The following is a 22,487-nucleotide window of genomic DNA, read 5'->3' on the forward strand; positions in this document are numbered from 1 at the left end:
GGTTACAGTAACCCTGCAGTGGTGCATCGGAAGCAACTACTGGACTCCCGGAACTGAGACTAGGCACAGAGCCTTTGAAGCGTTACTCGCTTGGACTTCAAGCGACATGGTGTCTGTTGTATTTAATCCCTATGCAATTGCTGTGTTTCGTCGTCGACTACAATTTCCAAGGGTTACAGTAAACCTGCTGTTTTGTGTCAGAAACAGCTACTGGACACCCAGGAAAGATTCCAAGCACAGACCGTTTCAATCGTATCTCCCGTATGCAGACGTCGGCATGGTGCATGTTGTATTCAATTCCGATATATTTTCTGTGTTTCGTGGTCAATATGAAGGTCCAAGGGTTACAGTAAACCTGCAGTGGAGCATCGGAAAAAATAAATGGGCTCCCGGAACTGGTACTAGGCACAGAACCTTTCGAGCGTTACTCGCTTGGACGTTAGGCGAAATGGTGTCTGTTGTATTCAATCCCGATGCAACTTCTGTGTTACGTCGACGACTAGAAGGTCCAAGGGTTACAGTAAACCTGCTGTTTTGCGTCGGAAACAGCTACTGGACACCCAGGAAAGAATCCAACCACAGACCGTTTCAATCGTTACTCCCGTGGACAGATGTCGGCATGGTGCTTGTTGTATTCAATTCCGATATAATTTCTGTGTTTCGTGGTCAATGTGAAGGTCTTAGGGTTACAGTAAACCTGCAGTGGTGCATCGGAAACAACTACTGGACTCCCGGAACTGGTACGAGGCACAGAACCTTTGATGCGTTACTCGCTTGGACTTTAGGCGAAATGGTGTATGTTGTATTCGATCCCGATGCAATTTCTGTGTTTCGTCGTCGACTAGATGGTCCAAGGGTTACAATAAACCTGCAGTCTTGCGTCGGAAACAGCTACTGGACACCCAGGAAAGATTCCAAGCACAGACCGTAAGCAACGTTACGCCCGTGGACAGACGACGGCATGGTGCATGTTGTACTCTATTCCGATATAATTTCTGTGTTTCGTGGTTATTATGAAGGTCCAAAGGATCCAGTAAACCTGCAGTGGTCATCGGAAACCACTACTGGCCTCCCGGAACTGGTAGTAGTCACAGAACCCTTGAAGCGATACTTGCTTGGACTTTAGGCGAAATGGTGCCTGTTGTAATCAATCCCGATGCAATTTCTGTGTTTCGTCGTCGACTAGAAGGTGCAAATGTTACAGTAAACCTGCAGTTTTGCGTCGGAAACAGCTACTGGACACCCAGGATAGATTCCAAGCACAGAACGTTTCAATCGTTACACCCGTGGTCAGACGTCTGCATGGTGCATGTTGTATTCAATTCCGATATAATTTCTGTGTTTCGTGGTCAATGTGAAGGTCTAAGGGTTACAGTAAACCTGCAGTGGTGCATCGGAAACAACTACAGGACTCCCGGAACTGGTACTAGGCACAGAACCTTTGATGCGTTACTCGCTTGGACTTTAGGCGAAATGGTGCCTGTTGTATTCGATCCCGATGCAATTTCTGTGTTTCGTCGTCGAGTTGAAGGTCCAAGGATTACAGTAAACCTGCTGTTTTGCGTCGGAAACAGCTACTGGACACCCAGGAATGATTCTAAGCACAGACCGAAAGCAACGTTACTCCCGTGGACAGACGTCAGCATGGTGCTGGATGTACTCTATTCCGATATAATTTCTGTGTTTCGTGGTTATGGTGAAGGTCCAAGGGATACAGTAAACCTGCAGTGGAGCATCGGAAACAACTAATTGACTCCCGGAACTGGTACTAGGCACCCAACTTTTGAAGCGTTAACCGCCTGGCCTTTAGGCAAAATGGTGTCAGTTGTATTCAATCCCGATTCTATTTCTGTGTTTCGTCGTCGACTAGAAGGTCCAAGGGTTACAGTAAACCTGCAGTTTTGCGTCGGAAACAGCTACTGGACACCGAGCAAAGATTTTAAGCACAGACCGAAAGCAACGTTACTCCCGTGGACAGACGTCGGCATGGTGCTGGTTGTACTCTATTCCGATATAATTTCTGTTTTTCATGGTCAATGTGAAAGTCCAGGGGTTACAGTAAACCTGCAGTTGTGCAACGGAAACAACTACTGGGCTCCTGGAAATGGTAATTGTCACAGAAACTATGAAGCGTTACCCGCTTGGACCTTAGGTGAAATGGTGTCTATTGTATTCAATCCCGACGCAATTTTCGTGTTTCGCCGTCGACTACAATGTCCAAGGGTTACAGTAAACCTGCTGGTTTGCGTCGGAAACAGCTACTGGACACCCAGGAAAGATTCCTAGCACAGACCGTTTCAATCGTTACTCCCGTGGACAGACGACGGCATGGTGCATGTTGTACTCTATTCCGATATAATTTCTGTGTTTCGTGGTTAATATGAAGGTCCAAGGGATACAGTAAACCTGCAGTGGTGCATCGGAAACCACTACTGGACTTCCGGATCTGGTACTAGTTACAGAATCTTTGATGCGTTACTTGCTTGGACTTTAGGCGCAATGGTGTCTGTTGTAATCAATCCCTATGCGATTTCTGTGTTTCGTCGTCGAGTATAAGGTCCAAGGGTTACTGTAAACCTGCAGTTTTGCCTCGAAAACAGCTACTGGACACCCAGGAAAGATTCCAAGCACAGTCCGTAAGCAACGTTACTCCCGTGGTCAGACGACGGCATGGTGCATGTTGTACTCTATTCCGATATAATTTCTGTGTTTCGTGGTTAATATGAAGGTCCAAGGGATACAGTAAACCAGCAGTGGTGCATCGGAAACCACTACTGGACTCCCGGAACTGGTACTAAGCACAGAACTTTTGAAGCGTTACTCGCTTGGACTTCAGGCGATATGGTGTCTGTTGTATTCAATCCCGACGAAATTTCTGTGTTTCGTCGTCGACTAGAAGGTCCATGGGTTACAGTAAACCTGCAGTTTTAAGTCGGAAACAGCTACTGGACACCCAGGATAGATTCCAAGCACAGACCGTTTCAATCGTTACTCCCGTGGTCAGACGTCGGCATGGTGCATGTTGTATTCAATTCCGATATAATTTCTGTGTTTCGTGGTCAATGTGAAGGTCTAAGGGTTACAGTAAACCCTCAGTGGTGCATCTGAAACAACTACTGGACTCCCGGAACTGGTACGAGGCACAGAACCTTTGATGCGTTACTCGCTTGGACTTTAGGCGAAATGGTGTCTGTTGTATTCGATCCCGATGCAATTTCTGTGTTTCGTCGTCGACTAGATGTTCCAAGGGTTACAGTAAACCTGCAGTTTTGCGTCGGAAACAGCTACTGGACACCCAGGAAAGATTCCAAGCACAGACCGTAAGCAACGTTACTCACGTGGACAGACGTCGGCATGGTGCTGGATGTACTCTATTCCGATATAATTTCTGTGTTTCGTGGTTAATGTGAAGGTCCAAGGGATACAGTAAACCTGCAGTGGAGCATCGGAAACAACTAATTGACTCCCGGAACTGGTACTAGTCACCCAACCTTTGAAGCGTTAACCGCCTGGCCTTTAGGCAAGATGGTGTCAGTTGTATTCAATCCCGATTCTATTTCTGTGTTTCGTCGTCGACTAGAAGGTCCAAGAGTTACAGAAAACCTGCAGTTTTGCGTCGGAAACAGCTACTGGACACCGAGCAAAGATTTTAAGCACAGACCGAAAGCAACGTTACTCCCGTGGACAGTCGTCGGCATGGTGCTGGTTGTACTCTATTCCGATATAATTTCTGTTTTTCGTGGTGAATGTGAAAGTCCAGGGGTTACAGTAAACCTGCAGTTGTGCAACGGAAACAACTACTGGACTCCTGGAACTGGTACTAGTCACAGAAACTATGAAGCGTTACCCGTTTGGACCTTAGGTGAAATGGTGTCTGTTGTATTCAATATCGACGTAATTTCTGTGTTTCGCCGTCGACTACAATGTCCAAGGGTTACAGTAAACCTGCTGTTTTGCGTCGGAAACAGCTACTGGACACCCGGGAAAGATTCCTAGCACAGACCGTAAGCAACGTTACTCCCGTGGACAGACGACGGCATAGGGCATGTTGTACTCTATTCCGATATAATTTCTGTGTTTCGTGGTTAATATGAAGGTCCGAGGGATACAGTAAACCTGCAGTGGTACATCGGAAACCACAACTGGACTCCCGGAACTGGTACTGGTCACAGAACCCCTGAAGCGTTACTCGCTTGGCCTTTAGGCGAAATGGTGTCTGTTGTAATCAATCGCGATGCAATTTCTGTGTCTCGTCGTCGACTAGAAGGTCCAAGGGTTACAGTAAACCTTCAGTTTTGCGTCGGAAACAGCTACTGGACACCCGGGAAAGATTCCAAGCACAGACCGTAAGCAACGTTACTCCCGTGGACAGACGACGGCATGGGGCATGTTGTACTCTATTCCGATATAATTTCTGTGTTTCGTGGTTAATATGAAGGTCCGAGGGATACAGTAAACCTGCAGTGGTACATCGGAAACCACAACTGGACTCCCGGAACTGGTACTGGTCACAGAACCCCTGAAGCGTTACTCGCTTGGCCTTTAGGCGAAATGGTGTCTGTTGTAATCAATCGCGATGCAATTTCTGTGTCTCGTCGTCGACTAGAAGGTCCAAGGGTTACAGTAAACCTGCAGTTTTGCGTCGGAAACAGCAACTGGACACCCGGGAAAGATTCCAAGCACAGACCGTAAGCAACGTTACTCCCGTGGACAGACGGCGGCATGGGGCATGTTGTACTCTATTCCGATATGATTTCTGTGTTTCGTGGTTGATATGAAGGTCCGAGGGATACAGTAAACCTGCAGTGGTACATCGGAAACCACTACTGGACTCCCGGAACTGGTACTGGTCACAGAACCCCTGAAGCGTTACTCGCTTGGCCTTTAGGCGAAATGGTGTCTGTTGTAATCAATCGCGATGCAATTTCTGTGTTTCGTCGTCGACTAGAAGATCCAAGGGTTACAGTAAACCTGCAGTTTTGCGTCGGAAACAGCTACTGGACACCCGGGAAAGATTCCAAGCACAGACCGTATGCAACGTTACTCCCGTGGACCGACGACGGCATGGTGCATGTTGTATTCAATTCCGATATAATTTCTGTGTTTCGTGGTTAATATGAAGGTCCAAGGGATACAGTAAACCAGCAGTGGTGCATCGGAAACCACTACTGGACTCCCGGAACTGGTACTAGTCACAGAACCCTTGAAGCGATATTTGCTTGGACTTTAGGCGAAATGGTGCCTATTGCAATCAATCCCGATGCAATTTCTGTGTTTCGTCATCGACTAGAAGGTGCAAGGGTTACAGTAAGCCTGCAGGTTTGCGTCGGAAACAGCTACTGGACACCCGGGAAAGTTACAAGCACAGACCGTAAGCAACGTTACTCCCGTGGACAGACGACATCATGGGGCATGTTGTACTCTATTCCGATATAATTTCTGTGTTTCGTGGTTAATATGAAGGTCCGAGGGATACAGTAAACCTGCAGTGGTACATCGGAAACCACAACTGGACTCCCGGAACTGGTACTGGTCACAGAACCCCTGAAGCGTTACTCGCTTGGCCTTTAGGCGAAATGGTGTCTGTTGTAATCAATCGCGATGCAATTTCTGTGTCTCGTCGTCGACTAGAAGGTCCAAGGGTTACAGTAAACCTGCAGTTTTGCGTCGGAAACAGCAACTGGACACCCGGGAAAGATTCCAAGCACAGACCGTAAGCAACGTTACTCCCGTGGACAGACGGCGGCATGGGGCATGTTGTACTCTATTCCGATATGATTTCTGTGTTTCGTGGTTGATATGAAGGTCCGAGGGATACAGTAAACCTGCAGTGGTACATCGGAAACCACTACTGGACTCCCGGAACTGGTACTGGTCACAGAACCCCTGAAGCGTTACTCGCTTGGCCTTTAGGCGAAATGGTGTCTGTTGTAATCAATCGCGATGCAATTTCTGTGTTTCGTCGTCGACTAGAAGATCCAAGGGTTACAGTAAACCTTCAGTTTTGCGTCGGAAACAGCTACTGGACACCCGGGAAAGATTCCAAGCACAGACCGTATGCAACGTTACTCCCGTGGACCGACGACGGCATGGTGCATGTTGTATTCAATTCCGATATAATTTCTGTGTTTCGTGGTCTATGTGAAGGTCTAAGGGTTACAGTGAACCTGCAGTGGAGCATCGGAAACAACTACGGGACTCCCGGAACTGGTACTAAGCACAAAACCTTTGAAGCGCAACTCGCTTGGACTTTATACGAAATGGTGCCTGTTGTATTCAATCCCGACGAAATTTCTGTGTTTCGTCGTCGACTAGAAGGTCCAAGGTTTACAGTAAACCTGCAGTTTTGAGTCGGAAACAGCTACTGGACACCCAGGATAGATTCCAAGCACAGAACGTTTCAATCTTTACACCCGTGGTCAGACGTCTGCATGGTGCATGTTGTATTCAATTCCGATATAATTTCTTGTTTCGTGGTCAATGTGAAGGTCTAAGAGTTACAGTAAACCTGCAGTGGTGCATCGGAAACAACTACAGGACTCCCGGAACTGGTACTAGGCACAGAACCTTTGATGCGTTACTCGCTTGGACTTTAGGCGAAATGGTGCCTGTTGTATTCGATCCCGATGCAATTTCTGTGTTTCGTCGTCGACTAGAAGGTCCAAGGGTTACAGTAGACCTGCTGTTTTGCGACGGAAACTGCAACTGGACACCCAAGAAAGATTCCAAGCACAGACCATTTCAATCGTTAGTCCCGTGGACAGACGTCAGCGTGGTGCTGGATGTATTCAATTCCGATATAATTTCTGTGATTCGTGGTTAATGTGAAGGTCCAAGGGATACAGTAAACCTGCAGTGGAGCATCGGAAACAACTAATTGACTCCCGGAACTGGTACTAGACACAGAACTTTTGAAGCGTTACTCGCTTGGACTTCAGGCGATATGGTGTCTGTTGTATTCAATCCCGATGAAATATCTGTGTTTCTTCGTCGACTTGAAGGTCCAAGGGGTTACAGTAAACCTGCAGTTTTAAGTCGGAAACAGCTACTGGACACCCAGGATAGACTCCAAGCACAGATCGTTTCAGTCGTTACTCCCGTGGTCAGACGTCGGCATGGTGCATGTTGTATTCAATTCCGATATAATTTCTGTGTTTCGTGGTCAATGTGAAGGTCTAAGGGTTACAGTAAACCCTCAGTGGTGCATCGGAAACAACTACTGGACTCCCGGAACTGGTACGAGGCACAGAACCTTTGATACGTTACTCGCTTGGACTTTAGGCGAAATGGTGTCTGTTGTATTCGACCCCGATGCAATTTCTGTGTTTCGTCGTCGACTAGATGGTCCAAGGGTTACAGTAAACCTGCAGTTTTGCGTCGGAAACAGCTACTGGACACCCAGGAAAGATTCCAAGCACAGACCGTAAGCAACGTTACTCACGTGGACAGACGACGGCATGGAACATGTTGTACTCTATTCCGATATAATTTCTGTGTTTCGTGGTTAATATGAAGGTCCAAGGGATACAGTAAACCTGCAGTGGTGCATCGGAAACCACTACTGGACTCCCGGAACTGGTACTAGCCACAGAACCCTTGAAGCGATACTTGCTTGGACTTTAGGCGAAATGGTGCCTATTGTAATCAATCCCGATGCAATTTCTGTGTTTCGTCGTCGACTAGAAGGTGCAAGGGTTACAGTAAGCCTGCAGTTTTGCGTCGCAAACAGCTACTGGACACCCAGGAAAGATTCCAAGCACAGACCGTAAGCAACGTTACTCCCGTGGACAGACGACGGCATGGGGCATGTTGTACTCTATTCCGATATAATTTCTGTGTTTCGTGGTTAATATGAAGGTCCGAGGGATACAGTAAACCTGCAGTGGTACATCGGAAACCACTACTGGACTCCCGGAACTGGTACTGGTCACAGATCCCCTGAAGCGTTACTCGCTTGGCCTTTAGGCGAAATGGTGTCTGTTGTAATCAATCGCGATGCAATTTCTGTGTTTCGTCGTCGACTAGAAGATCCAAGGGTTACAGTAAACCTGCAGTTTTGCGTCGGAAACAGCTACTGGACACCCGGGAAAGATTCCAAGCACAGACCGTATGCAACGTTACTCCCGTGGACCGACGACGGCATGGTGCATGTTGTATTCAATTCCGATATAATTTCTGTGTTTCGTGGACTATGTGAAGGTCTAAGGGTTACAGTGAACCTGCAGTGGAGCATCGGAAACAACTACTGGACTCCCGGAACTGGTACTAAGCACAAAACCTTTGAAGCGCAACTCGCTTGGACTTTATACGAAATGGTGCCTGTTGTATTCAATCCCGACGAAATTTCTGTTTTTCGTCGTCGACTAGAAGGTCCAAGGGTTACAGTAGACCTGCTGTTTTGCGACGGAAACTGCAACTGGACACCCAAGAAAGATTCCAAGCACAGACCATTTCAATCGTTAGTCCCGTGGACAGACGTCAGCATGGTGCTGGTTGTATTCAATTCCGATTTAATTTCTGTGTTTCGTGGTTAATGTGAAGGTCCGAGGGACACAGTAAACCTGCAGTGGAGCATCGGAAACAACTAATTGACTCCCGGAACTGGTACTAGGCACCCAACCTTTGAAGCGATACCGGCCTGGCCTTTAGGCAAAATGGTGTTAGTTGTATTCAATCCCGATTCTATTTCTGAGTTTAATCGTTGACTAGAAGGTCCAAGGGTTACAGTAAACCTGCTGTTTTGCGTCGGAAACAGCTACAGGACACCCAGGAAAGATTCTAAGCACAGACCGAAAGCAACGTTACTCCCGTGGACAGACGTCGGCATGGTGCTGGTTGTACTCTATTCCGATATAATTTCTGTTTTTCATGGTCAATGTGAAAGTCCAGGGGTTACAGTAAACCTGCAGTTGTGCAATGGAAACAACTACTGGACTCCTGGAACTGGTACTAGTCACAGAAACTATGATGCGTTACCCGCTTGGACCTTAGGTGAAATGGTGTCTGTTGTATTCAATCCCGACGCAATTTCTGTGCTTCGCCGTCGACTACAATGTCCAAGGGTTACAGTAAACCTGCTGTTTTGCGTCGGAAACAGCTACTGGACACCGAGCAAAGATTCTAAGCACAGACCGAAAGCAACGTTACTCCCGTGGACAGACGTCGGCATGGTGCTGGTTGTACTCTATTCCGATATAATTTCTGTGTTTCGTGGTTAATGTGAAGGTCCGAGGGATACAGTAAACCTGCAGTGGAGCATCGGAAACAACTAATTGACTCCCGGAACTGGTACTAGACACAGAAATTTTGAAGCGTTACTCGCTTGGACTTCAGGCGATATGGTGTCTGTTGTATCCAATCCCGATGAAATATCTGTGTTTCTTCATCGACTAGAAGGTCCAAGGGGTTAAAGTTAACCTGCAGTTTTAAGTCGGAAACAGCTACTGGACACCCAGGATAGACTCCAAGCACAGATCGTTTCAGTCGTTACTCCCGTGGTCAGACGTCGGCATGGTGCATGTTGTATTCAATTCCGATATAATTTCTGTGTTTCGTGGTCAATGTGAAGGTCTAAGGGTTACAGTAAACCCTCAGTGGTGCATCGGAAACAACTACTGGACTCCCGGAACTGGTACGAGGCACAGAACCTTTGATGCGTTACTCGCTTGGACTTTAGGCGAAATGGTGTCTGTTGTATTCGATCCCGATGCAATTTCTGTGTTTCGTCGTCGACTAGATGGTCCAAGGGTTACAGTAAACCTGCAGTTTTGCGTCGGAAACAGCTACTGGACACCCAGCAAAGATTCCAAGCGCAGACCGTATGCAACGTTACTCCCGTGGACAGACGACGGCATGGTGCATATTGTATTCAATTCCGATATAATTTCTGTGTTTCGTGGACAATGTGAAGGTCTAAGGGTTACAGTAAACCTCCAGTGGTGTTCCGGAAACAACTACTGGACTCCCGGAACTGGTACTAAGCACAAAACCTTTGAAGTGTTACTCGCTTGAACTTTAGGTGAAATGGTGCCTGTTGTATTCAATCCCGATGCAATTTCTGTGTTTCGTCGTCGACTAGAAGGTCCAAGGGTTACAGTAAACCTGCAGTTTTGCGTCGGAAACAGCTACTGGACACCCAAGATAAATTCGAGGGACAGAACGTTTCAATCGTTACACCCGTGGTCAGACGTCTGCATGGTGCATGTTGTATTCAATTCCGATGTAATTTCTGTGTTTCGTGGTCAATGTGAAGGTCTAAGGGTTACAGTAAACCTGCAGTGGTGCATCGGAAACAACTACAGGACTCCCGGAACTGGTACTAGTCACAGAACCCTTGAAGCGATATTTGCTTGGACTTTAGGCGAAATGGTGCCTATTGCAATCAATCCCGATGCAATTTCTGTGATTCGTCGTCGACTAGAAGGTGCAAGGGTTACAGTAAGCCTGCAGGTTTGCGTCGGAAACAGCTACTGGACACCCGGGAAAGATTCCAAGCACAGACCGTAAGCAACGTTACTCCCGTGGACAGACGACGGCATGGGGCATGTTGTACTCTATTCCGATATAATTTCTGTGTTTCGTGGTTATTATGAAGGTCCGAGGGATACAGTAAACCTGCAGTGGTACATCGGAAACCACAACTGGACTCCCGGAACTGGTACTGGTCACAGAACCCCTGAAGCGTTACTCGCTTGGCCTTTAGGCGAAATGGTGTCTGTTGTAATCAATCGCGATGCAATTTCTGTGTCTCGTCGTCGACTAGAAGGTCCAAGGGTTACAGTAAACCTGCAGTTTTGCGTCGGAAACAGCTACTGGACACCCAGGATAGATTCCAAGCACAGAACGTTTCAATCGTTACACCCGTGGTCAGACGTCTGCATGGTGCATGTTGTATTCAATTCCGATATAATTTCTTGTTTCGTGGTCAATGTGAAGGTCTAAGAGTTACAGTAAACCTGCAGTGGTGCATCGGAAACAACTACAGGACTCCCGGAACTGGTACTAGGCACAGAACCTTTGATGCGTTACTCGCTTGGACTTTAGGCGAAATGGTGCCTGTTGTATTCGATCCCGATGCAATTTCTGTGTTTCGTCGTCGACTAGAAGGTCCAAGGGTTACAGTAAACCTGCTGTTTTGCGACGGAAACTGCAACTGGACACCCAAGAAAGATTCCAAGCACAGACCATTTCAATCGTTAGTCCCGTGGACAGACGTCAGCATGGTGCTGGATGTATTCAATTCCGATATAATTTCTGTGATTCGTGGTTAATGTGAAGGTCCGAGGGATACAGTAAACCTGCAGTGGTGTTTCGGAAACAACTACTGGACTCCCGGAACTGGTACTAAGCACAAAACCTTTGAAGCGTGACTCGCTTGGACTTTATACGATATGGTGCCTGTTGTATTCAATCCCGACTTAATTTCTGTGTTTCGTCGTCGACTAGAAGGTCCAAGGGTTACAGTAAACCTGCAGTTTTGCGTCGGAAACAGCTACTGGACACCCAGGATAGATTCCAAGCACAGAACGTTTCAATCGTTACACCCGTGTTCAGACGTCTGCATGGTGCATGTTGTATTCAATTCCGATATAATTTCTTGTTTCGTGGTCAATGTGAAGGTCTAAGAGTTACAGTAAACCTGCAGTGGTGCATCGGAAACAACTACAGGACTCCCGGAAATGGTACTAGGCACAGAACCTTTGATGCGTTACTCGCTTGGACTTTAGGCGAAATGGTGCCTGTTGTATTCGATCCCGATGCAATTTCTGTGTTTCGTCGTCGACTAGAAGGTCCAAGGGTTACAGTAAACCTGCTGTTTTGCGACGGAAACTGCAACTGGACACCCAAGAAAGATTCCAAGCACAGACCATTTCAATCGTTAGTCCCGTGGACAGACGTCAGCATGGTGCTGGATGTATTCAATTCCGATATAATTTCTGTGATTCGTGGTTGATGTGAAGGTCCGAGGGATACAGTAAACCTGCAGTGGAGCATCGGAAACAACTAATTGACTCCCGGAACTGGTACTAGACACAGAACTTATGAAGCGTTACTCGCTTGGACTTCAGGCGATATGGTGTCTGTTGTATTCAATCCCGATGAAATATCTGTGTTTCTTCGTCGACTTGAAGGTCCAAGGGGTTACAGTAAACCTGCAGTTTTAAGTCGGAAACAGCTACTGGACACCCAGGATAGACTCCAAGCACAGATCGTTTCAGTCGTTACTCCCGTGGTCAGACGTCGGCATGGTGCATGTTGTATTCAATTCCGATATAATTTCTGTGTTTCGTGGTCAATGTGAAGGTCTAAGGGTTACAGTAAACCCTCAGTGGTGCATCTGAAACAACTACTGGACTCCCGGAACTGGTACGAGGCACAGAACCTTTGATGCGTTACTCGCTTGGACTTTAGGCGAAATGGTGTCTGTTGTATTCGACCCCGATGCAATTTCTGTGTTTCGTCGTCGACTAGAAGGTCCAAGGGTAACAGTAAACCTGCTGTTTTGCGACGGAAACTGCAACTGGACACCCAAGAAAGATTCCAAGCACAGACCATTTCAATCGTTAGTCCCGTGGACAGACGTCAGCATGGTGCTGGATGTATTCAATTCCGATATAATTTCTGTGTTTCGTGGACTATGTGAAGGTCTAAGGGTTACAGTGAACCTGCAGTGGAGCATCGGAAACAACTACTGGACTCCCGGAACTGGTACTAAGCACAAAACCTTTGAAGCGCAACTCGCTTGGACTTTATACGAAATGGTGCCTGTTGTATTCAATCCCGACGAAATTTCTGTGTTTCGTCGTTGACTAGAAGGTCCAAGGGTTACAGTAGACCTGCTGTTTTGCGACGGAAACTGCAACTGGACACCCAAGAAAGATTCCAAGCACAGACCATTTCAATCGTTAGTCCCTTGGACAGACATCAGCATGGTGCTGGTTGTATTCAATTCCGATTTAATTTCTGTGTTTCGTGGTTAATGTGAAGGTCCGAGGGACACAGTAAACCTGCAGTGGAGCATCGGAAACAACTAATTGACTCCCGGAACTGGTACTAGGCACCCAACCTTTGAAGCGATACCGGCCTGGCCTTTAGGCAAAATGGTGTTAGTTGTATTCAATCCCGATTCTATTTCTGTGTTTAATCGTTGACTAGAAGGTCCAAGGGTTACAGTAAACCTGCTGTTTTGCGTCGGAAACAGCTACAGGACACCCAGGAAAGATTCTAAGCACAGACCGAAAGCAACGTTACTCCCGTGGACAGACGTCGGCATGGTGCTGGTTGTACTCTATTCCGATATAATTTCTGTTTTTCATGGTCAATGTGAAAGTCCAGGGGTTACAGTAAACCTGCAGTTGTGCAATGGAAACAACTACTGGACTCCTGGACCTGGTACTAGTCACAGAAACTATGATGCGTTACCCGCTTGGACCTTAGGTGAAATGGTGTCTGTTGTATTCAATCCCGACGCAATTTCTGTGTTTCGCCGTCGACTACAATGTCCAAGGGTTACAGTAAACCTGCTGTTTTGCGTCGGAAACAGCTACTGGACACCGAGCAAAGATTCTAAGCACAGACCGAAAGCAACGTTACTCCCGTGGACAGACGTCGGCATGGTGCTGGTTGTACTCTATTCCGATATAATTTCTGTGTTTCGTGGTTAATGTGAAGGTCCGAGGGATACAGTAAACCTGCAGTGGAGCATCGGAAACAACTAATTGACTCCCGGAACTGGTACTAGACACAGAAATTTTGAAGCGTTACTCGCTTGGACTTCAGGCGATATGGTGTCTGTTGTATCCAATCCCGATGAAATATCTGTGTTTCTTCATCGACTAGAAGGTCCAAGGGGTTAAAGTTAACCTGCAGTTTTAAGTCGGAAACAGCTACTGGACACCCAGGATAGACTCCAAGCACAGATCGTTTCAGTCGTTACTCCCGTGGTCAGACGTCGGCATGGTGCATGTTGTATTCAATTCCGATATAATTTCTGTGTTTCGTGGTCAATGTGAAGGTCTAAGGGTTACAGTAAACCCTCAGTGGTGCATCGGAAACAACTACTGGACTCCCGGAACTGGTACGAGGCACAGAACCTTTGATGCGTTACTCGCTTGGACTTTAGGCGAAATGGTGTCTGTTGTATTCGATCCCGATGCAATTTCTGTGTGTCGTCGTCGACTAGATGGTCCAAGAGTTACAGTAAACCTGCAGTTTTGCGTCGGAAACAGCTACTGGACCCCCAGCAAAGATTCCAAGCGCAGACCGTATGCAACGTTACTCCCGTGGACAGACGACGGCATGGTGCATGTTGTATTCAATTCCGATTTAATTTCTGTGTTTCGTGGACAATGTGAAGGTCTAAGGGTTACAGTAAACCTGCAGTGGCGCATCGGAAGCAACTACTGGACTCCCAGAACTGGTACGAGGCACAGAACCTTTGATGCGTTACTCGCTTGGACTTTAGGCGAAATGGTGTCTGTTGTATTCGATCCCGATGCAATTTCTGTGTTTCGTCGTCGACTAGATGGTCCAAGGGTTACAGTAAACCTGCAGTTCTGCGTCGGAAACAGCTACTGGACACCCAGCAAAGATTCCAAGCGCAGACCGTATGCAACGTTACTCCCGTGGACAGACGACGGCATGGTGCAAGTTGTATTCAATTCCGATTTAATTTCTGTGTTTCGTGGACAATGTGAAGGTCTGAGGGTTACAGTAAACCTGCAGTGGTGTTTCGGAAACAACTACTGGACTCCCGGAACTGGTACTAAGCACAAAACCTTTGAAGTGTTACTCGCTTGAACTTTACGTGAAATGGTGCCTGTTGTATTCAATCCCGGTTAAATTTCTGTGTTTCGTCGTCGACTAGAAGGTCCAAGGGTTACAGTAAACCTGCAGTTTTGCGTCGGAAACAGCTACTGGACACCCAAGATAAATTCGAGGCACAGAACGTTTCAATCGTTACACCCGTGGTCAGACGTCTGCATGGTGCATGTTGTATTCAATTCCGATATAATTTCTGTGTTTCGTGGTCAATGTGAAGGTCTAAGGGTTACAGTAAACCTGCAGTGGTGCATCGGAAACAACTACAGGACTCCCGGAACTGGTACTAGGCACAGAACCTTTGATGCGTTACTCGCTTTGACTTTAGGCGAAATGGTGTCTGTTGTATTCGATCCCGATGCAATTTCTGTGTTTCGTCGTCGACTAGATGGTCCAAGGGTTACAGTAAACCTGCAGTTTTGCGTCGGAAACAGCTACTGGACACCCAGGAAAGATTCCAAGCACAGACCGAAAGCAACGTTACTCATGTGGACAGACGACAGCATGGTGCATGTTGTTCTCTATTCAGATATAATTTCTGTGTTTCGTGGTTAATATGAACATCCAAGGGATACAGTAAACCTGCAGTGGTGCATCGGAAACCACTACTGGACTCCCGGAACTGGTACTAGTCACAGAACCCTTGAGGCGATATTTGCTTGGACTTTAGGAGAAATGGTGCCTATTGCAATCAATCCCGATGCAATTTCTGTGATTCGTCGTCGACTAGAAGGTGCAAGGGTTACAGTAAGCCTGCAGGTTTGCGTCGGAAACAGCTACTGGACACCCGGGAAAGATTCCAAGCACAGACCGTAAACAACGTTACTCCCGTGGACAGACGACGGCATGGGGCATGTTGTACTCTATTCCGATATAATTTCTGTGTTTCGTGGTTAATATGAAGGTCCGAGGGATACAGTAAACCTGCAATGGTACATCGGAAACCACTATTGGACTCCCGTAACTGGTACTGGTCACAGAACCCCTGAAGCGTTACTCGCTTGGCCTTTAGGCGAAATGGTGTCTGTTGTAATCAATCGCGATGCAATTTCTGTGTCTCGTCGTCGACTAGAAGGTCCAAGGGTTACAGTAAACCTTCAGTTTTGCGTCGGAAACAGCTACTGGACACCCGGGAAAGATTCCAAGCACAGACCGTAAGCAACATTACTCCCGTGGACAGACGGCGGCATGGGGCACGTTGTACGCTATTCCGATATAATCTCTGTGTTTCGTGGTTGATATGAAGGTCCGAGGGATACAGTAAACCTGCAGTGGTACATCGGAAACCACTACTGGACTCCCGGAACTGGTACTGGTCACAGAACCCCTGAAGCGTTACTCGCTTGGCCTTTAGGCGAAATGGTGTCTGTTGTAATCAATCGCGATGCAATTTCTGTGTCTCGTCGTCGACTAGAAGGTCCAAGGGTTACAGTAAACCCGCAGTTTTGCGTCGGAAACAGCTACTGGACACCCGGGAAAGATTCCAAGCACAGACCGTAAGCAACGTTACTCCCGTGGACCGACGACGGCATGGTGCATGTTGTATTCAATTCCGATATAATTTCTGTGTTTCGTGGACTATGTGAAGGTCTAAGGGTTACAGTGAACCTGCAGTGGTGCATCGGAAACAACTACTGGACTCCCGGAACTGGTACTAAGCACAAAACCTTTGAAGCGTAACTCGCTTGGACTTTATACGAAATGGTGCCTGTTGTTCAATCCCGACGAAATTTCTTTGTTTCGTCGTCGACTAGAAGATCCAAGGGTTACAGTAAACCTGCAGTTTTGCGTCGGAAACAGCTACTGGACACCCAGGATAGATTCCAAGCACAGAACGTTTCAATCGTTACACCCGTGGTCAGACGTCTGCATGGTGCATGTTGTATTCAATTCCGATATAATTTCTTGATTCGTGGTCAATTTGAAGGTCTAAGAGTTACAGTAAACCTGCAGTGGTGCATCGGAAACAACTACTGGACTCCCGGAACTGGTACTAGGCACAGAACCTTTGATGCGTTACTCGCTTGGACTTTAGGCGAAATGGTGCCTGTTGTATTCGATCCCGATGCAATTTCTGTGTTTCGTCGTCGACTAGAAGGTCCAAGGGTTACAGTAAACCTGCTGTTTTGCGACGGAAACTGCAACTGGACACCCAAGAAAGATTCCAAGCACAGACCATTTCAATCGTTAGTCCCGTGGACAGACGTCAGCATGGTGCTGGATGTATTCAATTCCGATATAATTTCTGTGTTTCGTGGTTAATGTGAAGGTCCGAGGGATACAGTAAACCTGCAGTGGAGCATCGGAAACAACTAATTGACTCCCGGAACTGGAACTAGGCACCCAACCTTTGAAGCGATACCCGCCTGGCATTTAGGCAAAATGGTGTCAGTTGTATTCAATCCCGATTCTATTTCTATGTTTCATCGTCGACTAGAAGGTCCAAGGGGGTACAGTAAACCTGCTGTTTTGCGTCGGAAACAGCTACTGGACACCCAGGAAAGATTCTAAGCACAGACCGAAAGCAACGTTACTCCCGTGGACAGACGTCGGCATGGTGCTGGTTGTACTCTATTCCGATATAATTTCTGTTTTTCATGGTCAATGTGAAAGTCCAGGGGTTACAGTAAACCTGCAGTTGTGCAACGGAAACAACTACTGGACTCCTGGAACTGGTACTAGTCACAGAAACTATGAAGCGTTACCCGCTTGTACCTTAGATGAAATGGTGTCTGTTGTATTCAATAGCGACGCAATTTCTGTGTTTCGCCGTCGACTACAATGTCCAAGGGTTACAGTAAACCTGCTGTTTTGCGTCGGAAACAGCTACTGGACACCGAGCAAAGATTCTAAGCACAGAACGAAAGCAAAGTTACTCCCGTGGACAGACGTCGGCATGGTGCTGCTTGTACTCTATTCCCATATAATTTCTGTGTTTCGTGGTTAATGTGAAGGTCCGAGGGATACAGTAAACCTGCAGTGGAGCATCGGAAACAACTAATTGACTCCCGGAACTGGTACTAGACAAAGAACTTTTGAAGCGTTACTCGCTTGGACTTCAGGCGATATGGTGTCTGTTGTATTCAATCCCGATGAAATATCTGTGTTTCTTCGTCGACTTGAAGGTCCAAGGGGTTACAGTAAACCTGCAGTTTTAAGTCGGAAACAGCTACTGGACACCCAGGATAGACTCCAAGCACAGATCGTTTCAGTCGTTACTCCCGTGGTCAGACGTCGGCATGGTGCATGTTGTATTCAATTCCGATTTAATTTCTGTGTTTCGTGGACAATGTGAAGGTCTAAGGGTTACAGTAAACCTGCAGTGGTGTTTCGGAAACAACTACTGGACTCCCGGAACTGGTACTAAGCACAAAACCTTTGAAGTGTTACTCGCTTGAACTTTAGGTGAAATGGTGCCTGTTCTATTCAATCCCGGTTAAATTTCTGTGTTTCGTCGTCGACTAGAAGGTCCAAGGGTTACAGTAAACCTGCAGTTTTGCGTCGGAAACAGCTACTGGACACCCAGGATAGATTCCAAGCACAGAACGTTTCAATCGTTACACCCGTGGTCAGACGTCTGCATGGTGCATGTTGTATTCAATTCCGATATAATTTCTTGATTCGTGGTCAATGTGAAGGTCTAAGAGTTACAGTAAACCTGCAGTGGTGCATCGGAAACAACTACAGGACTCCCGGAACTGGTACTAGGCACAGAACCTTTGATGCGTTACTCGCTTGGACTTTAGGCGAAATGGTGCCTGTTGTATTCGATCCCGATGCAATTTCTGTGTTTCGTCGTCGACTAGAAGGTCCAAGGGTTACAGTAAACCTGCTGTTTTGCGACGGAAACTGCAACTGGACACCCAAGACAGATTCCAAGCACAGACCATTTCAATCGTTAGTCCCGTGGACAGACGTCAGCATGGTGCTGGAAGTATTCAATTCCGATATAATTTCTGTGTTTCGTGGTTAATGTGAAGGCCCGAGGGATACAGTAAACCTGCAGTGGAGCATCGGAAACAACTAATTGACTCCCGGAACTGGAACTAGGCACCCAACCTTTGAAGCGATACCCGCCTGGCATTTAGGCAAAATGGTGTCAGTTGTATTCAATCCCGATTCTATTTCTGTGTTTCATCGTCGACTAGAAGGTCCAAGGGTTACAGTAAACCTGCTGTTTTGCGTCGGAAACAGCTACTGGACACCCAGGATAGACTCCAAGCACAGATCGTTTCAGTCGTTACTCCCGTGGTCAGACGTCGGCATGGTGCATGTTGTATTCAATTCAGATATAATTTCTGTGTTTCGTGGTCAATGTGAAGGTCTAAGGGTTACAGTAAACCTGCAGTGGCGCATCGGAAACAACTACTGGACTCCCAGAACTGGTACGAGGCACAGAACCTTTGATGCGTTACTCGCTTGGCCTTTAGGCGAAATGTAGTCTGTTGTATTCGATCCCGATGCAATTTCTGTGTTTCGTCGTCGACTAGATGGTCCAAGGGTTACAGTAAACCTGCAGTTTTGCGTCGGAAATAGCTACTGGACACCCAGGAAAGATTCCAAGCGCAGACCGTAAGCAACGTTACTCCCGTGGACAGACGACGGCATGGTGCATGTTGTACTCTATTCCGATATAATTTCTGTGTTTCTTGGTTAATATGAAGGTCCAAGGTATACAGTAAACCTGCAGTGGTGCATCGGAAACCACTACTGGACTCCCGGAACTGGTACTAGTCACAGAACCCTTGAAGCGATACTTGCTTGGACTTTTGGCGAAATGGTGTCTGTTGTAATCAATCCCGATGCAATTTCTGTGTTTCGTCGTCGACTGGAAGGTGCAAGGGTTACAGTAAACCTACAGTTTTGCGTCGGAAACAGCTACTGGACACCCGGGAAAGATTCCAAGCACAGACCGTAAGCAACGTTACTCCCGAGGACAGACGACGGCATGGTGCATGTTGTACTCTATTCCGATATAATTTCTGTGTTTCGTGGTTAATATGAAGGTCCAAGGGATACAGTAAACCTGCAGTGGTACATCGGAAACCACTACTGGACTCCCGGAACTGGTACTGGGCACAGTACCCCTGAAGCGTTACTCGCTTGGACTTTAGGCGAAATGGTGTCTGTTGTAATCAATCCCGATGCCGTTTCTGTGTCTCGTCGTCGACTAGAAGGTGCAAGGGTTACAGTAAGCCTGCAGGTTTGCGTCGGAAACAGCTACTGGACACCCGGGAAAGATTCCAAGCACAGACCGTAAACAACGTTACTCCCGTGGACAGACGACGGCATGGGGCATGTTGTACTCTATCCCGATATAATTTCTGTGTTTCGTGGTTAATATGAAGGTCCGAGGGATACAGTAAACCTGCAATGGTACATGGGAAACCACTACTGGACTCCCGTAACTGGTCCTGGTCACAGAACCCCTAAAGCGCTACTCGCTTGGCCTTTAGGCGAAATGGTGTCTGTTGTAATCAATCGCGATGCAATTTCTGTGTCTCGTCGTCGACTAGAAGGTCCAAGGGTTACAGTAAACCTTCAGTTTTGCGTCGGAAACAGCTACTGGACACCCGGGAAAGATTCCAAGCACAGACCGTAAGCAACGTTACTCCCGTGGACCGACGACGGCATGGTGCATGTTGCATTCAATTCCGATATAATTACTGTGTTTCGTGGACTATGTGAAGGTCTAAGGGTTACAGTGAACCTGCAGTGGTGCATCGGAAACAACTACTGGACTCCCGGAACTGCTACTAAGCACAAAACCTTTGAAGCGTAACTCGCTTGGACTTTATACGAAATGGTGCCTGTTGTATTCAATCCCGACGAAATTTCTGTGTTTCGTCGTCGACTAGAAGATCCAAGGGTTACAGTAAACCTGCAGTTTTGCGTCGGAAACAGCTACTGGACACCCAGGATAGATTCCAAGCACAGAACGTTTCAATCGTTACACCCGTGGTCAGACGTCTGCATGGTGCATGTTGTATTCAATTCCGATATAATTTCTTGATTCGTGGTCAATGTGAAGGTCTAAGAGTTACAGTAAACCTGCAGTGGTGCATCGGAAACAACTACAGGACTCCCGGAACTGGTACTAGGCACAGAACCTTTGATGCGTTACTCGCTTGGACTTTAGGCGAAATGGTGCCTGTTGTATTCGATCCCGATGCAATTTCTGTGTTTCGTCGTCGACTAGAAGGTCCAAGGGTTACAGTAAACCTGCTGTTTTGCGACGGAAACTGCAACTGGACACCCAAGACAGATTCCAAGCACAGACCATTTCAATCGTTAGTCCCGTGGACAGACGTCAGCATGGTGCTGGAAGTATTCAATTCCGATATAATTTCTGTGTTTCGTGGTTAATGTGAAGGCCCGAGGGATCCAGTAAACCTGCAGTGGAGCATCGGAAACAACTAATTGACTCCCGGAACTGGAACTAGGCACCCAACCTTTGAAGCGATACCCGCCTGGCATTTAGGCAAAATGGTGTCAGTTGTATTCAATCCCGATTCTATTTCTGTGTTTCATCGTCGACTAGAAGGTCCAAGGGTTACAGTAAACCTGCTGTTTTGCGTCGGAAACAGCTACTGGACACCCAGGATAGACTCCAAGCACAGATCGTTTCAGTCGTTACTCCCGTGGTCAGACGTCGGCATGGTGCATGTTGTATTCAATTCAGATATAATTTCTGTGTTTCGTGGTCAATGTGAAGGTCTAAGGGTTACAGTAAACCTGCAGTGGCGCATCGGAAACAACTACTGGACTCCCAGAACTGGTACGAGGCACAGAACCTTTGATGCGTTACTCGCTTGGCCTTTAGGCGAAATGTAGTCTGTTGTATTCGATCCCGATGCAATTTCTGTGTTTCGTCGTCGACTAGATGGTCCAAGGGTTACAGTAAACCTGCAGTTTTGCGTCGGAAATAGCTACTGGACACCCAGGAAAGATTCCAAGCGCAGACCGTAAGCAGCGTTACTCCCGTGGACAGACGACGGCATGGTGCATGTTGTACTCTATTCCGATATAATTTCTGTGTTTCTTGGTTAATATGAAGGTCCAAGGTATACAGTAAACCTGCAGCGGTGCATCGGAAACCACTACTGGACTCCCGGAACTGGTACTAGTCACAGAACCCTGGAAGCGATACTAGCTTGGACTTTTGGCGAAATGGTGTCTGTTGTAATCAATCCCGATGCAATTTCTGTGTTTCGTCGTCGACTAGAAGGTGCAAGGGTTACAGTAAACCTACAGTTTTGCGTCGGAAACAGCTACTGGACACCCGGGAATGATTCCAAGCACAGACCGTAAGCAACGTTACTCCCGAGGACAGACGACGGCATGGTGCATGTTGTACTCTATTCCGATATAATTTCTGTGTTTCGTGGTTAATATGAAGGTCCAAGGGATACAGTAAACCTGCAGTGGTACATCGGAAACCACTACTGGACTCCCGGAACTGGTACTGGGCACAGTACCCCTGAAGCGTTACTCGCTTGGACTTTAGGCGAAATGGTGTCTGTTGTAATCAATCCCGATGCCGTTTCTGTGTCTCGTCGTCGACTAGAAGGTGGAAGGGTTACAGTAAGCCTGCAGGTTTGCGTCGGAAACAGCTACTGGACACCCGGGAAAGATTCCAAGCACAGACCGTAAACAACGTTACTCCC

The sequence above is a fragment of the Schistocerca americana genome, chromosome 6 (assembly GCF_021461395.2).
Source record: "Schistocerca americana isolate TAMUIC-IGC-003095 chromosome 6, iqSchAmer2.1, whole genome shotgun sequence".
Lineage (NCBI taxonomy): Eukaryota > Metazoa > Arthropoda > Insecta > Orthoptera > Acrididae > Schistocerca > Schistocerca americana.